At 41.7% G+C, this 19,034-nt stretch overlaps 1 protein-coding gene and 1 non-coding gene across 2 annotated transcripts in view; both read left to right on the top strand.

The window, feature by feature from the left end:
• Window positions 1-19,034, top strand: part of LOC124784355 (protein spinster) — a 314,286-nt gene that overhangs the window by 19,584 nt on the left and 275,668 nt on the right. The gene's annotated exons all lie outside the window — the stretch shown is intronic.
• Window positions 14,212-14,285, top strand: Trnat-ugu. Its single transcript has one exon. It is a non-coding gene; the product is annotated as a tRNA-Thr (tRNA).

Here is a 19,034-nt window from a genome sequence, read left to right as displayed (position 1 = left end):
CAGTCCTGTCTGAAAGTCTCAAGTGCAACAATCATTTCCAGAAACGGTTCTGTTTCTGTTCGACAACATTGTTGCAATTCTTCTGTGACTGTTTTGCGACCTGCTTTCTGCCCTTCACTCAGATCATGCAGAATCCATCCGACAGTATCCCATTTTCAACTTTTCAGTTATGATTCTGTAAACTCAAGTGACACATACAGTTATACAGTTTCCTCACCTGTTGTCGTCAATCCTCTCTTAAAATGAGATTAACATTACTCTGTTGATGGCCTTCCTCTTCTGAGGTTGTCCTGAGTGCTTATCCGACATTCATGCAAATGAACGGACCGCCGTGATACTGCGCTACGACACAGTACATTATTCCCACACACCTCTCTCGAAGCGTTTTAAATTTCCGTTGCGTTCTTTCCATTTACGGATTCCATTTTGATGTAGGAACTTCGGTCACTACGTCTAGTCCGACCTGACTCGGTTTCAGCTTCTACTTTGAACGTGAGTTACTCACGACACGACCAGGCGAAGCAGCAAACCGCATGTACGATCGTCACGCCAGAGGTCTCGCTCACAGCTGACGCGAATTTCTACTCGGTGCCGCCACCGTAACGGTCGCGGATGCGCAGTGTGCAGGGTTTTTGAAGCGACCTTCGTATCCAGGGACTTCAGAAAATGAGTGACACGTGTCGTCCCACGCTAGGGGCATTCCACAACAAGACCTGTGCCTTGTAAGGAGGGGGTACATGTTCTGTGTTTCCTGCAGCCGTAGTTGTGCTGATGTGCGGATGACAGGTACATCGCAGCGACGGAGTGATAGGGCGCGGTAACTGGACACAGTTGAAGCACGGCACGGTTCTTGTGGGCATCCCGTTTAAACTGCACACAGATCCTCCGCAAAATTGTGGTGGTGTATGCGACATAGCCTCCAGCCGTAGTGAAACGGTGCCAACATTTGACCGAGGCCTCACAGCCGTGGGTGGCGCTGATCCGCCGCACAGCCCAGATCTTGCACCATTCGATTTCCATTTTTTCGGCGAGCTGAAAGAACATCTGGGGGGCACAAGACACCCTCCAACTGTGAGGAGGTTCGCACAGCTGTTATGGAGCGGCTCCCTGACCGAGGACCTGTCGTCGAGGAACTGGGCGATTCACAGAGCGCCCTGAGCGTTATCTACAGAGACTTGGCGACTGCGGTGGAAACTAGGCTCACTTGCGTGTGTCAGTTTGAAGTGTGGTACAGCGTTCGAGAAAAGTTATTGCCGCACCGTGCTAATGATTTTGAAAAAAAAGTAAAAGGTTAGAGTTCAGCGAGCCGGCCGAAGTGGCCGCGCGGTTCTGGCGCTGCAGTGTGCAACCGCGAGACCGCTACGGTCGCAGGTTCGAATCCTGCCTCGGGCATGGATGTGTGTGATGTCCTTAGGTTAGTTAGGTTTAACTAGTTCTAAGTTCTAGGGGACTAATGACCTCAGCAGTTGAGTCCCATAGTGCTCAGAGCCATTTGAACCATTTTTTAGAGTTCAGCGCCCCGTCGACACCGCGGTCGTTAGAGACGGAGCACAAGCTCGGATTACGAAAGGATGGAGAAGGAAATCGGGTGTGCCTTTTTCAAGAGAACCACCGTAGCATTTGCCTGAAGCGGTTAAGGGAAATCACGGAAAACCTAAATCTGGATTGCCGGACTGGGGTCTGAACCGTCGTCCTCCCGAATGCGAATCCACTGTGTTGGCCACTGCCTTAGCCACTTCGCTTGGTACTTTTTGAAGTCCCTTCGGAGATAATATAGGCACGAGAAACTGATGCATAATAGCATACATATTCCACGTGGACAGTCTACTTTCTGAGGCAGATAAACCACGTTACAGTAGCAATATAGGTGTTAATTGTTAAACAATTTTCTTACAAATCAATTGATGAGGAACATTATAAATGAAGAGAAGCGATTAAGGATTGTGTTTTTGTAAATAGTTCTCCAAATATGACGACGAATTAATTGTAGAATTCACGGAGAAAGATTAACAGAAAACAGGGCATGTTTACGGTACAATTTGTATTAAAGTTCTTGGATACTTCTGAGCAGTCACTGTCTGTCGTCTCGTTTAGAACATAATTCGGTTGTGAATGTATTTTATTTAATTTTTTTATCTTTCAAGAACTCCTATAGTTTTTGGTTTACGTTGTATATGCAGCGACTTTGATAGTGAGTCCAGTTTCAAACAGCTACAGCCGATTTTTCTGCCTGTTCTGTACGAAGGCAAAAAAGAATTTGTTTTAAAAAAGTTTATTTCTCGCCATTTGTAAGTGTGCTTATCTTGACTCCGTCTTTCCTCTTTGTAGCTGTTACTAATACTGACCAATTCGTTTCTTTCAAATGTTTTTCGCGCATCATTTACAGATGAACATGCCTCGGATTTCCTTATTTAGAAACGCATCTCGACGTGCTAGAGCTCTTTCTTCCAAATTTCCACTTTTATGTGGGATCTTGAGACTATAAACACAGGAGGGGCTGAACAGTAAGAAGAGGGGAACAGGAGTATGTCACACTTCCGCGGCATTTGCCTTCCAAGTGTTGCGTAGTGATGATAGGGGCATAGGCGTGTCCCCTGTGACTTGTCGGGACTGATTCTAGTCCTACGTACAGAATGGGACTGCAAACGCGCCGTTTCTTACCTCCATTGCCCAAACCCCGATGCGACGGGGTGTGGCGCTAACAGTTGCACGCTTTCGTGCGGTGAAACGTCGCCAGAGAAACAGACGTAGTGGAGAAGTTGGCATCAACATTAGCTGGTCAGGTGTCTGCATTATTCGGCGTCCCTGTGTCTTCAGCGAACTTGTCCGTAGCGAGGTCAAGTTGCGGATGCGCATTCCGCATCTGTCAGCGCTGCCGGTGCTGTTACCGCGAGGTATGCGGCCAGGCGGCTGCTGACAGGGCGCCAGTCCAGCCGTGGCAGCAGGGGACCTGACGATGGGTTCTGCGTTCGCAACGCTGCCGGGTGCGCGACAAATTATTCGACTGTGGCGACATAGCAGGCGAGCATATGAAGTGCCACTGCAGTCTTTATGATAGCAACCAATGACTCCGTTCAGAGTTTGTTCAAGTAATGGAAACATGTGAAAACCATAGCGTAAGCATTTGCAGTAGGTTCTGTTTACATTTTACGATCTGCTCTTCCAATTAATTAATTAATTAATTAATTAAAACTAAATTCTTGTTACGGTACCGAGATTTCCGATAAGTTACTATTACAGCAACAACCAGTGCATAGCAATTATTACAACAGTATAGTATATATATGAGTTTTCACGCTGAGAAGTTGTCGAAAGGAAATACCGTCCAAACGTATTATCATAGTAATGTGTGGTTTAATCGTAAATCCGTTATTATAGCTAAGAAACTTAATACATCCAGTTACATGAAAGAATAATGTTGCAATCAAGACCAGCCTTGATCTTGGCGCCTTTCTTTGGGCTTGTTCAATAGCGAGAAATACGCGAACTGCATTTGATTTTAGTAGCGATACTTTGGAATCCTTGTGGTTAGTTTGGGTTTCAAAAATGTCGCTAAATGGGTGTCTCTGGGATGGAAACTTGCACGATTCCTTCACGTTTATGTAGCCCGTAAACTATGGTGTACGCAAGTAGATTTTAATTTCTCTGGTTCGCAATTTAGGTGTGCCACTTTTGCTCTTGCACTGTCTGTCGTTCCATGGTTAAGTAGCTACATGCTTTTCTCTAGAGTTCATACGAACTCTGAATTGTGCATTGAAGGGTTTTGTTACCTAGCACAGTTGCAGAAAAGAGGGAAATCACATTTTTTGTCGTTAAAGCGTAAAGCTGGCCACGCCAGACGACAGCGAATGGTGTGGCGCGGTTCACTGGACAGTGGGCTTAAATTCGTGAGGTGACTCAAAGGACGAGCTACTGAGAACGAACGATACACTTGTTCGGAAATTTGCCCTATTTAACTGTGACATTTGACTATTCGGGGGATATGAGGTAAGCAGAAGTACAGTGATGTAACCGGTCTCATGGCACAGTTATCGTAACCGTGAGGCAAATGGAGGAAAGATGTTGTCCTGTCCATTGAAAGTAAGATTCTTAATATGTTGATTATTTAAGAACACGACAATTACTCTCTCGATCTGTGTGACGTTTGAGTTGTCGCGACGTTTTTTACGGTACAGATAACAGGTTTGCAACACGCAGAAGACTGTGGTTTTTGAAGTAGGCAATTTTCTGCTATTTTTGTCCCTTCTGGCCTTATCGTCTAACTGACAGAGGTGGTTAGACAAATTGCGTCATTGCTAAGCTAAACAGAACATTTCCAGGTAAAACGGAGTTGAAATGTTGAGTTGGTAACTAGGTAACGAACGGGTGAATTGTGCAGATTATTGCAGTAATGCTAGAAGCCAGTGTGCGATTTGCAGGGGAGGATTCCCCCCCCCCCCCCCCCCTCCCTCTGCATCAGACCATCCCCTCCTCTGGTTTTAGTTTAGCCGTCCCAACCTGTGATGTTTATTTCCCACGCACTGGAGTAAAACTTTACATATAATTTAAATTTATGGAGCTGAAGAGCGAAAGTTTTTAATAAGTCTTACTATTAATGCTATTAATATGTTTCAGTTTTCTATCATCAGAATAAGCACAGCTTTTCACAAATGTGCCTCTACTTTTTGAATTGCCCTCGTATATCTGTATGTAGATGATTTTGTAAATAAGCTTTACCTATAATGTAATTTTAAAGATATAACAAGGGATGGCTTTTCTGATAGTGGGGTCATTCCATATCAAATCACCCAATAAAAAATAAATTTTTCACCCACCTCCTTAGATTTTCATGAAATTTGGCTCAAATGGTTCTAATACCATCCTGACAACACCTGCAAATTTTTTTTGCTGTATCTCTTATAGTTTTTTAAATAAATTTTTAAAGTTTTTATGTTTTGCGTTTTCCGAACCTTCGGAAATGGTAAATTTAATTTGTATTCAAAACTTTAAAATTGCATATCTTAAAAACTCTTTTAGATAACATCATGAATTTTTGCAGCAAGTTTATTTATTATGCATATTTGAAGATAAAAATGAAACTATTATAATATATTAATATTTTCTATGAAAAAAATTATATATGTATTTTTTTTTTTTACGGATGTTTTGTTTTATAAGAATTGCTATATCTAGAGTCTCAGACCTGATAGAATGCTCAAATTTGTTTTAATTTACTCTTAAACATATAGGCTACTTGATAAAACAAAAATAATGATGGCTTTTTAACATGTTTATTAATTATAGTAGATTACATTAGAATTATGTACAAAGATAGTGTACTTACGACACTTATGTATAACCCAACTGATAGCTTGAAACATTGAATTTTTTGAGTAATTTTGTTATTTAATAAACATTAATGCTGATTCAAACTGTTTTTCCACTTCATCCAAGAGCTTTCAGTTCTTTTGATACAGTCTTTTTGAAGTAATACATTCTCCCAGTGCCGCTTGATTGAGGTGCGTCTACTACACAGACTATGTGCTCCAAAGGCACTATGCAGGAATCTTCTCTTTCAGGCCAATAAAATGATGCAGCTGGTCCTGAAGGATGTAGAAATAGAATTTCTGCATCTTCTTCATCATTGAATATTGTTTTTACCAGTCCAAAGTACCAGTTACCATCATAATTTGCAGCCACATAGCTATTTATGGATGGTTCAACACGAACCCAATCAGTAGAAGAATGGAAAGAAAAGACTAAGGAGGGTTTTACACTATCTTAGTCCTTCTAATTTCAAGGTTGTTTGTTGGAAGTGGTTTGAAGTTATGAAAACTTCTTGTTCCAGGAATGGTTCGGGTTGCTGAAAAACATTTTTCTAGTTTTAACTGTAGCAAATCAGCTTCTTTTTTGTCAATAAATTGAAAATGAATGTTTTCAATATTTTTGTCACAGAACTTGTACACATCGATTGCTGTCATTATTTGTTCTTCGTCTGAAAGCTGTAGACTGGCTTTCCTTAAAATTCCTTTAATAGTTTCTCCTAGGCCATCACAAATTGACTTCCCATGACTTGTTGCAAAAAAAGAGTGTTGGGCCTTCAAATTAAAGTCTCTCAAGTGTTCAGTCAAATTTTTAAAACTGTTTCTATTTTTGTACTGCCCAGCACAACCATCTGTAAAGTAGTGAACTGAGTCAATGTCAGTATGATGTAATGACAGCCACTTTGTAATTTCTTTTTGTACAAAGTTAACAAAACCAGTGTCATGTTCTTGGTCATCACTAATGAAATAGTGGTTGGAAACAAAAACATTGTTTTCCTCATTTCTTAGAAAAACTCCAACTGGATGTAGAGTACAACCACCTCTATTCCAGTGGTAACTTTGGATCTCATTTTGTATAACAAAGGAATAATGTTCACTGAAATCCATCACAATAATTGCTGTTTTGGGTGGTGGGTCTTCTTTCAATCTTTTAAAGGCTGTTGATTGGGATTTTGCTATAAACGAGTGTGGGGTGAGCTTTTCCAGGACCTAACCAATAAAGAAATGTAGTCTTCAACACTGATAGACTGATCATTTCTGTCCTGTCTGTGTTAACCCAATGACTGATTACAATTCCTTCTTCTAAATCATAATCTTCACTTAGTTTTTCAGTTAAGTACTCAGTTAGTGCAGTATTTGCAGGACAGCTGTCGCAATGATGTAGCATGCAGTTTTGGTTTTCCGTGTTGCACACAAGCATCTTAATTAGGTCTTTATAAGATTCTTCAATTTTCACAGCATCCAGTAATAGTTTAACATTCTGGTGGATACTGCATACACATACAGTGTGTGTGCCTGCAGCACCAGCAAGGATACACCATTTAGGTCTCAAGAAACAAAATTTTGAAAATCCTACTTCTACCTCGGGATTCTCCCATTTGAAAGAATAATAGAGTTCTCTCAAGTTACACAAAATGAGTCTTTTTTGCATGTACACATTTTTTTGAACACTTACTTTGTCTTTTGTTCCAGGTAGCACTCTGGAACTTTCATCCTTTTCATAAAAATCTGTTACAAGTCTTACTGTATTTTCAGAAAGAGTTTTACCTTTTTTTGGACCAGGAATTTCCAAAATACCCTTTTCAGATTTTAGCTTTCTAGCTTGTTGCAAGATGTACTCACTTACATTAAATTCTTTCATCACTTTATTTCGACTCCAAGAATCTGGAGCCAAGGTCAGAATCTGGATTTTTCTAGATCTCCCAACAGATGAAATCTTCTCTTTCATAAGATAAATCATTACATCAAAATCCTTTGCTTTCTCAACCACACTTGTATCTTCTTTGTCATCATCAGAACGTGGTGCATCATATTTTAATGCTTTTGAAACCGCCTTTTTTGCAGTCTTTTCAATACTGCTAACCTTCCTTTTAAAATAAGACCTTTTACTTTGTTCTGACAAGCCATGAAGCTTTATCGGTGTTAAACCTAAATTATCAAGATCAATGTTTGTTTGTACGAGGGATTAATTTCTGGATTCTAATTCAACCATGACTTTATCATCTGTTTCACTTTCATGGACTTCAACTCTTAATTTTTCCTCACGAAAGTTACAGTATGTTGAGCAAAGCTTTTGTCCAGGTTTTATGCTAATATTTTTTGTCAGTAATTAGAAAGATCCAAGCCTACACTTCTCAACGATTTTTTGATGGGCTTTTTGTGTTTTTTTTAGTGGGTCTACACATGTTGTTTGATACTTTTCAAAAACATTTAAAAAGTAGTAGCTGTGGTGTGAACATATATTCTTAAATTCACACAGATTAATTCCAGATCTTAAGTGGTTCAAATATTTTTCTTCCTCACTCAATTCAGATACCAGTTGTAACTTTTTTGAAGGTGTGTAGGTTGTTTGGAAACAGTCAGATTTTTTAAATAACCCTACGCTACAGGTTTGAATATCTGACATACTGATTTCACGTTTGGTCTGGTTACTTTTATAGGATATTGGAAAAGAATCTCTGTAAACTAAGTAACAGTACTTACTGAAAGTTCGAATAAACTTAATAAAATACTATCCAAGCACTATTTAACACTGTAATAATTTTTTACTTCAAAACACAGGAGTAACAAAACCAAATCCATGCGTACATTGTTACTCCAAGAAGACAAAAACTTATTTTCCGTGTCTAAGTCACTTGGTACTTTTTATTTTTAAAATATAATTAATATTATTTTAAAAATTAGATAACTATTAAACAGGTTAAAAAGCCAACATAATTTTTCTTTTATCTAATAGCCTATACAGTTAAGAGTAATTTAAAACAAATTTGAGCTTTCTATCAGGTCTGAGACTCTAGATATTGCAGTTTTTGTAAAACTAAACATCCGTTAGCTTAAAAAAAATAAAAATAAAAAACTTGTAAATTTTTTTTCATTTGGAAGATTTTAATATATCTTTATGGTAATTTTTTTTAACATTTAGATATAATACACAAACTTATTCCAAAATTTCATACTGATATCTTGAGTATTCTTTAATATATAACTTTTTTTAGTTGTGAGGACATGTTTAAGTTACGATTTCCGACTGCTGAAACAACGCCAAATCTAAAAACTATAAGAGATAGAGCAAAACAATTTTACAAGTGCTTTCAGGATGATAAAAGGAGTAATTGTACCAAATTTCATCAAAATCTGACATGGTTGGTGTCAAGGCCTGGGTGACTTGATATGGAATGACCCAGTGCATACGCGTGAATAGTGAGTTTCGGCATTAACATCTATTTATAAATAGCTGTTTAACATGCGTGACGCCACGGTCCAAGCTAGTAACATATATAATTCTAATAACCCCCTAAGACAACCCCCCCCCCTCACCACCACCACTGGTAAAAGCACAAATCGCACCCTGCTAGAAGCCATGCTCTGGTAAGCACCTGATTGCAATACTCATGATTGCCAAAAGATTCCACACGATGTTGCTATTTTAGATCAGCGCTTGCGAAAGAATTTACTGCCACGATGACGTTTCAGGTAATCAGTAGAATAGCAGAACTAAAAACTGTGGCTTCGTTTCCCTGTGGACTGCAGAATGACCTCGAGGTCTTCCATGTGTCAAGCCCCAAGAACAGCGCTGCCACCACAAGCTCACATGAAACAGGGGTTTTTTTTTTCCTCGGAACATGTCTGGTACCCGTCAACCTACGGATGTTGGGTAATGTTGGACAGGCACTTCAGAAGATGCAAACTAGTATTACTGTCGATTTCTAGTAAAAGTGCTAACGAAAATGATACCTTTGAAATGGGTATAGATTTTAGTATAATATAACGACGGGAACAAAATCTGTTAGCGAAAGATGGGAGGCGGTTAGCTAGAAGATGTCAGTATTCGAGTCAGAATACTTTCAAATGAGATTTGCTCTCTAAGAGTGCATTTTTCTCAGAAACGTAATTCCTTCATTCAAACAATGTAAAATGTATGTGAGGTCGTAGTCGGCACGTGTTACCAATACAGAAATGAAGCATCCAGTCCTAAATAGCGTAGTGCACAAGGCTTGTGTTTCTCAGTGAAAAGTACACTGTCTGAGAAAAAAGTCAAGCACCCAGAACTGGAGGAGGAAGAGAAATGAAACGTCACGGTTTGAGAAGGTGTGTTTGCAGTGACGACAAACCAGAGTCTAATTTCCAAAGACCTCTGCAGTATGAGGCGACTTACTAGTGGCGTGGCACCCCCTCTGCCCTGGATGGATGCCCTGATTCGCCCGCAACTGTTGTAACACGTCTGATGTCTGTTACGTGTTGTCGTACGAGGGGGTACCCAAAAAAGGAATTATTTTATAAAAGCTATATATTTTGATATTATTTTAAATGGGATAAAGTTGTTTAGTACTATCCATAACAACTAATACATTTGTCCCACCGTTGCTTCCACTGTTCGAAATATTTTTTGTTCTCAGCTAACGGCTCCTCCCTCGTTTTTTTCTTGACTTGTTGAATGTTGTCAAATCGGTGTCCTCTTGAGGCGCACTGCCGGCCTTTACCCCATTTGCGGTGTAAAACCGTGCAATTTTTGTTTTAGCAAAATAGTAAATTTCTCTGTAATTAATATCGAGACAGAGCTGGGATTTGAGTGGATTGTGGTTAACAACCCGACCTGTGACTTCCGTCTGAAACCGCGAGAAAATCCGTCTCTCATTGACCACAGTTTTAGAAAAAACGAAAATTGCGGGGCTTTACCCGCGCCTGCCGTACAACAACTCCGTACGTGTCGCTTCCTTACAGATCGTGAAGAGGTGGTTACATTAACTGGAGCACGCACAGACGTATTTAAGCATTGGTTGTTTCCCCGCTCTATAAGTGAATGGAACGGGAAGTAGCCCTAACTAATAACTGGTACAGTAATAAGGACGCTGTGCCATGCACAGGGCCGTGGTTGCACAGTATGGCAGTACATGTAGATATTAAAAATTTTTGCCTTCTCAATGGAGCTACTCTCGTATCGGTTTGGCTGGTGAAACCTGTGGGTCTGTTATAGGTACACGACAATATCTGCTGTATACGCACTGAAGCGCCAAAGAAACTGGTATAGGCAGACGTAATAAACGCGCAGACAAAGTTGATACTCGGCGCGCTGGCTGATGGGAACGACCGTAAAGGCATTTTCCCATTTACAGTCGGTCCCATCAGCCACTGCGCCAAGTGTCTGTTTGCGCGAACAATATTCAAATACAGAGATACGTAAATACGTAGAAAACGGCGCTGCGGTCGGTGACGCCTGTATAAGACAACAAGTTTCTAACGCAGTTGTTTGACCAGTTACTGCTGCTATCACAGCAGGTTTCAAGATTTAAGTGAGTTAGAACGTGCTGCTATAGTCGGCGCACGAGCGATGGGACACAGCATATCCGAGGTAGCGATGAAGTGGGGATTTTTTCGTACGACCATTTCACGAGTGTGCCGTGGACATCAGGAATCCGGTAAAACATCAAATCTCCGACAATGAGGACTGAAGAGAATCGTTAAACGTGACAGAAGTGAAACTCTTCCGCAAATTGCTGCAGAATTCAATGCCGGGCCATCAACTAGTGTGAGCGTGCCAACCATTCAACGGAACGTCATCGATATGGGCCCATTCGTATACGCTTGACGACTGCAGAACTCAGAGCTTTACGCCTCACCTGAGCCCGTCAACACCGACATTGCACTGTTGATGCCTGGAAACATGTTGCCTCTTCGGACGAGTCTCGTTTGAAATTGTATCGAGCGGATGGACGTGTACAGGTATGGAGACAACCTCATCAATCCATGGACGCTGCATGTCAGTAGGGGACTGTTCAAGCTGGTGGAGGATCTGTAACAGTGTGAGGCGTCTGCAGTTCGTGTTGCGTGCTCGCGGGGGCCCTACACGATATTAGGCAGGTGTACCAGTATATAGAGGGTCTATACAAGGGCGAGGTACTTGAGGACAATATTATGGAAATGGTAGAGGATGTAGATGAAATGGGAGATAAGATACTGCGTGAGGAGTTTGACAGAGCACTGAAAGACCTGAGTCGAAACAAGGCCTCGGGAATAGACAACATTCCATTAGAACTACTGACGGCCTTAGGAGAACAAGTCCTGACAAAACTCTACCATCTGGTGAACAAGATGTGTGAGACACGCGAAATTCCCTCAGACTTCAAGAAGAATATAATAATTCCAATCCCAAAGAAAGCAGTTGTTGACAGACGCGAAAATTACCGAACTCAGCTTAATAAGTCACAGCTGCAAAATACTAACGCGAATTCTTTACAGACGAATGGAAAAACTGGTAGAAGCCGACCTCGGGGAAGATCAGTTTGGATTCTGTAGAAATGTTGGAACACGTGAGGCAATACTAACCTTACGACTTATCTTAGAAGAAAGATTAAGGAAAGGCAAACCTACGTTTCTAGCATTTGTAGACTTAGAGAAAGCTTTTGACAATGTTGACTGGAATACTCTTTCAAATTCTAAAGGTGGCAGTGGCAAAATACAGGGAGAGAAAGGCTACTTACAATTTGTACAGAAACCAGATGACAGTTATAAGAGTCGAGGGACATGGAAGGGAAGCAGATGCTATTCAATCTGTATGTTGAGCAAGCAGTAAAAGAAACAAAAGAAAAGTTCGGAGTAGGAATTAAAATCCATGGAGAAGAAATAAAAACGTTTTGAGGTTCGCCGATGACATTGTAATTCTGTCAGAGACAGCAATGGACTTGGAAGAGCAGTTGAACGGAATGGACAGTGTTTTGGAAGGAGGGTATAAGATGAACATCAACAAAAGCAAAAGTAGTCGAATTAAGTCGGGTGACGGTGAGCTATTTGGGGAGCAAAATAACTGATGATGGTCGAAGTAGAGAGGATATAAAATGTAGACTGGCAATGGCAAGGAAAGCGTTTCTGAAGAAGAGAAATTTGTTAACATCGAGAATAGAATTGTCAGGAAGTCATTTCTGAAATTATTTGTGTGGAGTGTAGCCATGTATGGAAGTGAAACATGGACGATAAGTAGTTTGGACAATAAGAGAATAGAAGCTTTCGAAATGTGGTGCTACAGAAGAATGCTGAAGATTGTATGGGTCGATCACATAACTAATGAGGAGGTATTGAATAGAATTGGGGAGAAGAGGAGTTTGTGGCACAACTTGACTAGAAGAAGGGATCGGTTGGTAGCACATGTTCTGAGGCATCAAGGGATCACCAATTTAGTATTGGAGGGCAGCGTGGAGGGTAAAAATCGTAGAGGGAGACCAAGAGATGAATACACTAAACAGATTCAGAAGGATGCAGGTTGCAGTAGGTACTGGGAGATGAAGAAGCTTGCACTGGATAGAGCTGCATCAGACCAGGCTCAGGTCTGAAGACCGCAACAACAACAACCAGTTTCTTTGGCTCTTCAGCGTGTATCAGATAGAAACAAAGTTGTCGTGGGACCGCGATCGTTCCCTCTGAGTGAGTGGAAGGGCCAGAGAGAGGCGGATCCCGGAACTGGGGAGGGCCGGCCGGCTCCCATCGTTTGTGCGGACGTGCCGCCCCCACGTCCTCCACGGCGGCGGCAATTACTCGGGGAACGCGGCTGCGAGGCGAGGCGGGCGGCAGGCACGTCCTCCTCCGCTGCGTGTAATTTGGCGCCCGCGCGCGACCGGTGAGAGCTGCCCGGCCCGGCCGCGCACCTGCGGACTTGCTCCGTCGTACGATCGCAGCCGACCAATGGGGAGGCGCGGTGCGGCGCGCAGAGGCAGGCGGCCTGCTAGCCTCCAGCGTGGCGTGGCGTGCAGTGTCGTCACCGCGTGACGTAGGCGCGCTGCACCAGCAGGCCGGCTGTACCTGCTGGCGCCGAGCCACGTGACGTGACGACTTACACTTAAATCTGTACTCGATGTTAACAAATTTCTCTTCTTCAGAAACGCTTTCCTTGCCTTTGCCAGTCTACATTTCATATCCTCTCTACTTCGACCATCATCAGTTATTTTGCTCCCCAAATAGCAAAACTCCTTTACTACTTTAAGTGTCTCATTTCCTAATATAATTCCCTCACCGTCACTCGACTTAATTCGACTACTTTTGCTTTTGTTGATGTTCATCTTATACCCTCCTTTCAAAACACTATCCATTCCGTTCAACTGCTCTTCCAAGTCCTTTGCTGTCTCGGAGAGAATTACAATGTCATCGGCGAACCTCAAAACGTTTTTATTTCTTCTCCATGGTTTTTAATACCTACTCCGAACTTTTCTTTTGTTTCTTTTACTGCTTGCTCAATATACAGATTGAATAGCATTTGCTTCGCTTCCATGTCCCTCGACTCTTATAACTGTCATCTGGTTTCTGTACAAATTGTAAATAACCTTTCTCTCCCTGTATTTTGCCCCTGCCACCTTCAGAATTTGAAAGAGAGTATTCCAGTCAACATTGTCAACAGGTTTCTCAAAGTCTACAAATGCTAGAAACGTAGGTTTGCCTTTCCTTAATTTAGCTTCTAAGATAAGTCGTAGGGTCAGTATTGTCTCACGTGTTCCAACATTTCTACGGAATCCAAACATAACACTACGTATTTTTAAGCTATATGAAGATACTAACTGTTCCGAAAGGACAGATACCGTTGATGACCATGCAGCTTCTGTAGAAAGAAATGATAATTAATCGAAACACTCACCTGCCAACAGGTGATGTTGATATACGCTTCCTGTGCAAGGGAGAAGTCCCTGCAGTCGCGCTATCCTCTGTGTCCTCGGTGGCTCAGATGGGTAGAGCGTCTGCCATGTAAGCAGGAGATCCCGGGTTCGAGTCCCGGTCGGGGCACACATTTTCAGATGTCCCCATTGAGATATATCAGCAACACCTGTTGGCAGCTGATGGTTACGATTAATTATCATTGTCTTCTTAAGCGTTTGCGGGAACCTCATTGGATTTCGTTTCACGTGCAGCGGAAGCAACCTCTACGGAATACAGTCAATTACGATAATGAGGCTCCGTTTTATGCTGTGCGTTAAGCGTACATCGACCCATTCATAATACGGAATGACAACTTCACCGGCGCATTTAGCGTGGAAAGCACTGACCAGCCACCTGGTCCAACTAACATGCAGTGTTGTGAACAGCAAAAAGACACGAGTAGAGAACAATGTAGCCTTGAATGTCACTTAATTTTTGAACAGAAGGAAATACTGTTAAAACTCAGGCGATACGCTTCTTAGATGATCTGCTGGAAAACTTAACATGCTCTCGATCTTACCTAACACACTACTGTACTTACAAACTGGTGAAAATTCCTGACTTTAACAAGGGTAATTTTTCTGCATGAGCAGTGTGTAGCGTAAGAGCGCGCTCCTGGGATTTCACCCTGAAGCTAAATACTGAAGCCACTGAAGGTATTACAGTCAGTCGTCTGGTAACCTCCTTACTTCTTCCATGTCGGACTCTGAGGAATGCGGTACTACATTTCAGTGCTGCTACGTCGATAACGAGGCTATCAGCAATAGAATCTCAAGCCTACTTGTGCTCCTCCTCTTTCAAAACGTGCCGTTCTGCATTTCGCCATCGCTTGGCAGTGACGGGTCACAGAGCTTTGTCCTATAGTTCCAGTAAGTTTGGCAGCTTAAATGTCTTGTTGTTTCTCGCGAAGTTTCCCTTAACTTGGCTCCAGATCAGTTCTGCTGGGTTCAGATTGCAGTGTTAAGATGACAACTGTAAAAATGAAGCGTTTGTACGGACGGTGTGCTCGACTCCGTGAAAATTTTTTTCCGTGTTTCTACGACGCTGTATTACTCTGGCTCGTGAGACCACATCTGTCCTGTAAAACAACGGGGATACTCAGAGTATTTGATTTTTCATTGTTCTCCAAAAAGTTTGTTTTATTATCTTCAAAATCTTCAACAAACTTTTATAGTATATAGATAAGTAAGAATGAGTATTTGCAGTGAAAACAAGAATTCTGTGTGTGATATGTAATGAGAAACTAGAAGACTTGCATATTTCTTGAAAAAAATGATTAAGCATGAGTTAATAATCACATATTTCATAAATCTCATATTTCATTATTATAGGCATTCAAACCGGCAAAAAGAAAGTGTAAATCACTACGCGTTTCGAAACGCCACTCACCAGTAGTACATCCTGTTTCTCAAAAAACGTCAAAGCTGATTTTTCTCCGTCATGTTGTGAAAAACATTAAGAACAACTTCTTTCTAACCATTAATGGTGTTGCGCGCGCGCGCGTTGCACTATGAAACCGAAATTGCCTAAAAAAACTATGATACTTAATTCTTTATTGATTTCCTTCTTTCTTTCATCTGAGTGTCGCCATCTTGTCCCGAAATTATACAAATCTGGTAACGTTTTTACCGGACGTTATAATATGTAATCTGACGGTGACAAGAGTAAAATACAGAGAGCGAAAGGCTATTTACAATTTGTAGAGAAACCAGACTGCAGTTAAGAGTCGAGGGTCATGAAAGGGAAACAGTGAGAAGGAAGTGAGACAGGATACAGCCAATCCCCGATTTTATTCAGTCTGTATATTGAGCAAGCAGTAAAGGAAACAAAAGCAAAGTTCGGAGTAGGAATTGAAATCCATGGAGAAAAAAACTTTGAGGTTCGCTAATCACATTGTAATTCTGTCAGACACAGGAAAGAATCTGGAAGAGCAGTTAAACGGAATGGACAGTGTCTTGAAAGGAGGATATAAGATGAACATCAGCAAAAGCAAAACAATCATAATGGAATGTAGCCGAATTAAATCAGGCGATGCTGGGGAATTAGATTACGAAATGAGACACTTAAAGTAGTAGATGAGTTTCGCTATTTGGGGAGCAAAGTAACTGATGATCGAAGTAGAGAGGATATAAAATGTACACTGACTATGGCAAGGAAAGCATTTCTGAAAAAGATTAGATTTGTAACACCGAGTGTAGATTTAAGTGTCAGGAAGTCGTTTCTGAAAGTATTTGTATGGAGTGTAGCCATGTATGGAAGTGAAACATGGACGATAAATAGTTTGGACAGGAAGAGAATAGAAGCTTTCGAAATGTGGTGCTACAGAATGATAACGATTAGATGGGTAGAGGAGGTACTGAATAGAATTGGGGAGAAGAGGCATTTGTGGCACAACATGACTAAAAGAAGGGATCGGTTGGTAGGACACGGTTTTAGGCATCAAGGTATCATCAATTTAGTAATGGAGGGAAGCGTGGAGGTTAAAAATTGTAAAAGGAGACGACGAGATGAATACACCAAGCAGATTCAGAAGGATGTAGGTTGCAGTAGGTACTGGGAGATGAAGAAGCTTGCACAGGATAGAGTAGCATGGACAGCTGCATTAAACCAATCTCTGGACTACAACAATAATAACAACATAATATGTAAAAAGATACTGAAATCTTAATATAGAAGCCACATGGTAAATCATTATTCCCTCATAACAAAATAAAACAGGTTCAGTAAAGTAATATTTTTCGACGACGGCATTTTCACCTTTGCTTAAAAATCAGCGTGAATGTTTATATATCCATACATACCTGTACTGTGTGAGAACTCGTATTGCAGATGTGCTAAAATTCAACATTAGTTTGTGCAGTGGTAAGATGTAATGCTATTTCCTTCTAAGTTTCTCGATATTGTCAAATTTTCAGCAGAGCCGTTATGGCTAGTTCGTAGCATCTGGCGAATCCCATGCATTCGTGCCGCGTCAGTCAAATGTCACGTGATTTTCTGAACAGGCTCGATACCTTATCTAACGCTGTGGCGTGTCGGGAAATATTTCGCCCAGCACTAGTGCAGCCTAGCAGTGTGTGGCAGGACCATCCTAACGAGTTAAGCGAAAGGGACTAAACTGATGTGTACAGACCATCAGTGATCGTTTTGGTAATCGAAGCGGAGGATGACAGAGAAAGGCCAAAGTACCAGTTTCAGTCTCTCGAACCTGTTTCATTGCGGAAGATCGTGTACAAGTCCTTCCAGGCAGCGCACACGAATTCCGCAACTTTTACCTCCTCGACACCCGAACTTTGCAAGTTGTTGCTGTGTGACTTGGTTTTTAACTGGACGGTAAGCCTAGCAGATGTCGCAATAATATTACGTTGCCCACCAAAATAATAACTGGGAATCAATCACTTTGATTTATTGCGATAAAATTGACAAAACAAATAACCAACAATGGCAACGTTAATGTAATAATGCCGAGACATATCTGACATAGAGTTCGAGGGGGGGGGGGGGGGAGACGGATAGGGGAGGGGGAAGACGCTATTAATTGCGCAAGTGAATTAATTTGCTATAAGCGCGAAACGCCCAGTGATAGTCGTGATGTTAAAACGACAGTATTATGGTAGGCAATACGCCACACGTGTGGTTGTATTTTGTAGTCTAACGTGATGTTCATTAGACCTTCATAACTGTTCCACAGTGATTTCTGACAATAGCCAAAGGTGGTCGTGAACTGTATTAAAGTAGTGTAGTGTAAAACTAAATAAATAAAAAGGGAGAAGACGAACACACACATGCGCACCTTCGTATCTGTGCGTGGAGACGGTGCGGACAAGATATGGATATGCGGCGGCTAAAATCCGCGACAACATACTAGAGATCATCAGCTGTGGATGACGAGTGTTGCTTTGGCGGTACATACGGAAGGTGCGGTGAACTCCTCAGAGCAAGAGGACCAACGATATTGTCGTGGGGCGGAATAAATGAAGACCGCCTTTGAACTGATTGACTCGGATGGTAAACGTCTCCTAAAATAGTTAAATGTATCGTGAGTTACGTGATTGTCATTATGTAGAACGTCATTGTAAAATGGATCTGCTGTTTGTTTGATTTGAGTTGTTCAAACATATAAGAATCGCTGAAGAAATCGCTAAACTGATTATTTCAGTAGTGCTGAATAGTGGAATGTTTTCTTTCAGCACCACCGTGCAGGAAGTAGTATATTCCGACGAAATGAAGTTCGTACACAGCCGTGGTTCAGAGTAGCTGGACCACGAGGACTTTCACAGTGACGACAGTAGTTATCTAAGAGACTTAGGTAAAACATTGACTTCGAATGACATCCAACACGGATATTACGTACACCCACAGCACTACCCAGAGCATACGTTCCACAAGCTGAAAGCAGACTTTTCATTGCAGTTAAATTATAAGTTTTCTGAGCGGAACTCAAAGTAACGAATTACGATGTCCTTACATGTCATCTCGCGGTTGCGGCTTGATATCGCCTTAGTACTGCAGGTGGGGGCTGCAGCAGCAGCAGCAGCAGCAGCAGAGTCAGTCATTGGCGCAACCAACGACCCTTTGCAGCTGCTAAGTTTGGATCAGCGCTGGCCAACGGAATGGGAGGCGGCTCTCAGTGTCCAAGTCTGGTGGCGGAAGTTCACAAAGATGGAGAAGTTTGTGATAGAATGATAATTAAAAGCAAACCTCGCATTGCCGCGTTTTGTGTGTCTCACTGAAAGCGACATCGGCTGTTCTCCATTGTCACCGTCCCGTTGCTCTGCCTGACCTGTACTTTATTTGCGTTAGCTAATGCTGACGGTCTTTACAGTGCGTAAACATTTG

Source organism: Schistocerca piceifrons, chromosome 1 (genome assembly GCF_021461385.2).
Source record: "Schistocerca piceifrons isolate TAMUIC-IGC-003096 chromosome 1, iqSchPice1.1, whole genome shotgun sequence".
NCBI classification, from domain to species: Eukaryota; Metazoa; Arthropoda; class Insecta; order Orthoptera; family Acrididae; genus Schistocerca; species Schistocerca piceifrons.
Note: the sequence above shows the minus strand (reverse complement) of the source record. Positions and strands in the feature narration are given on the sequence as shown.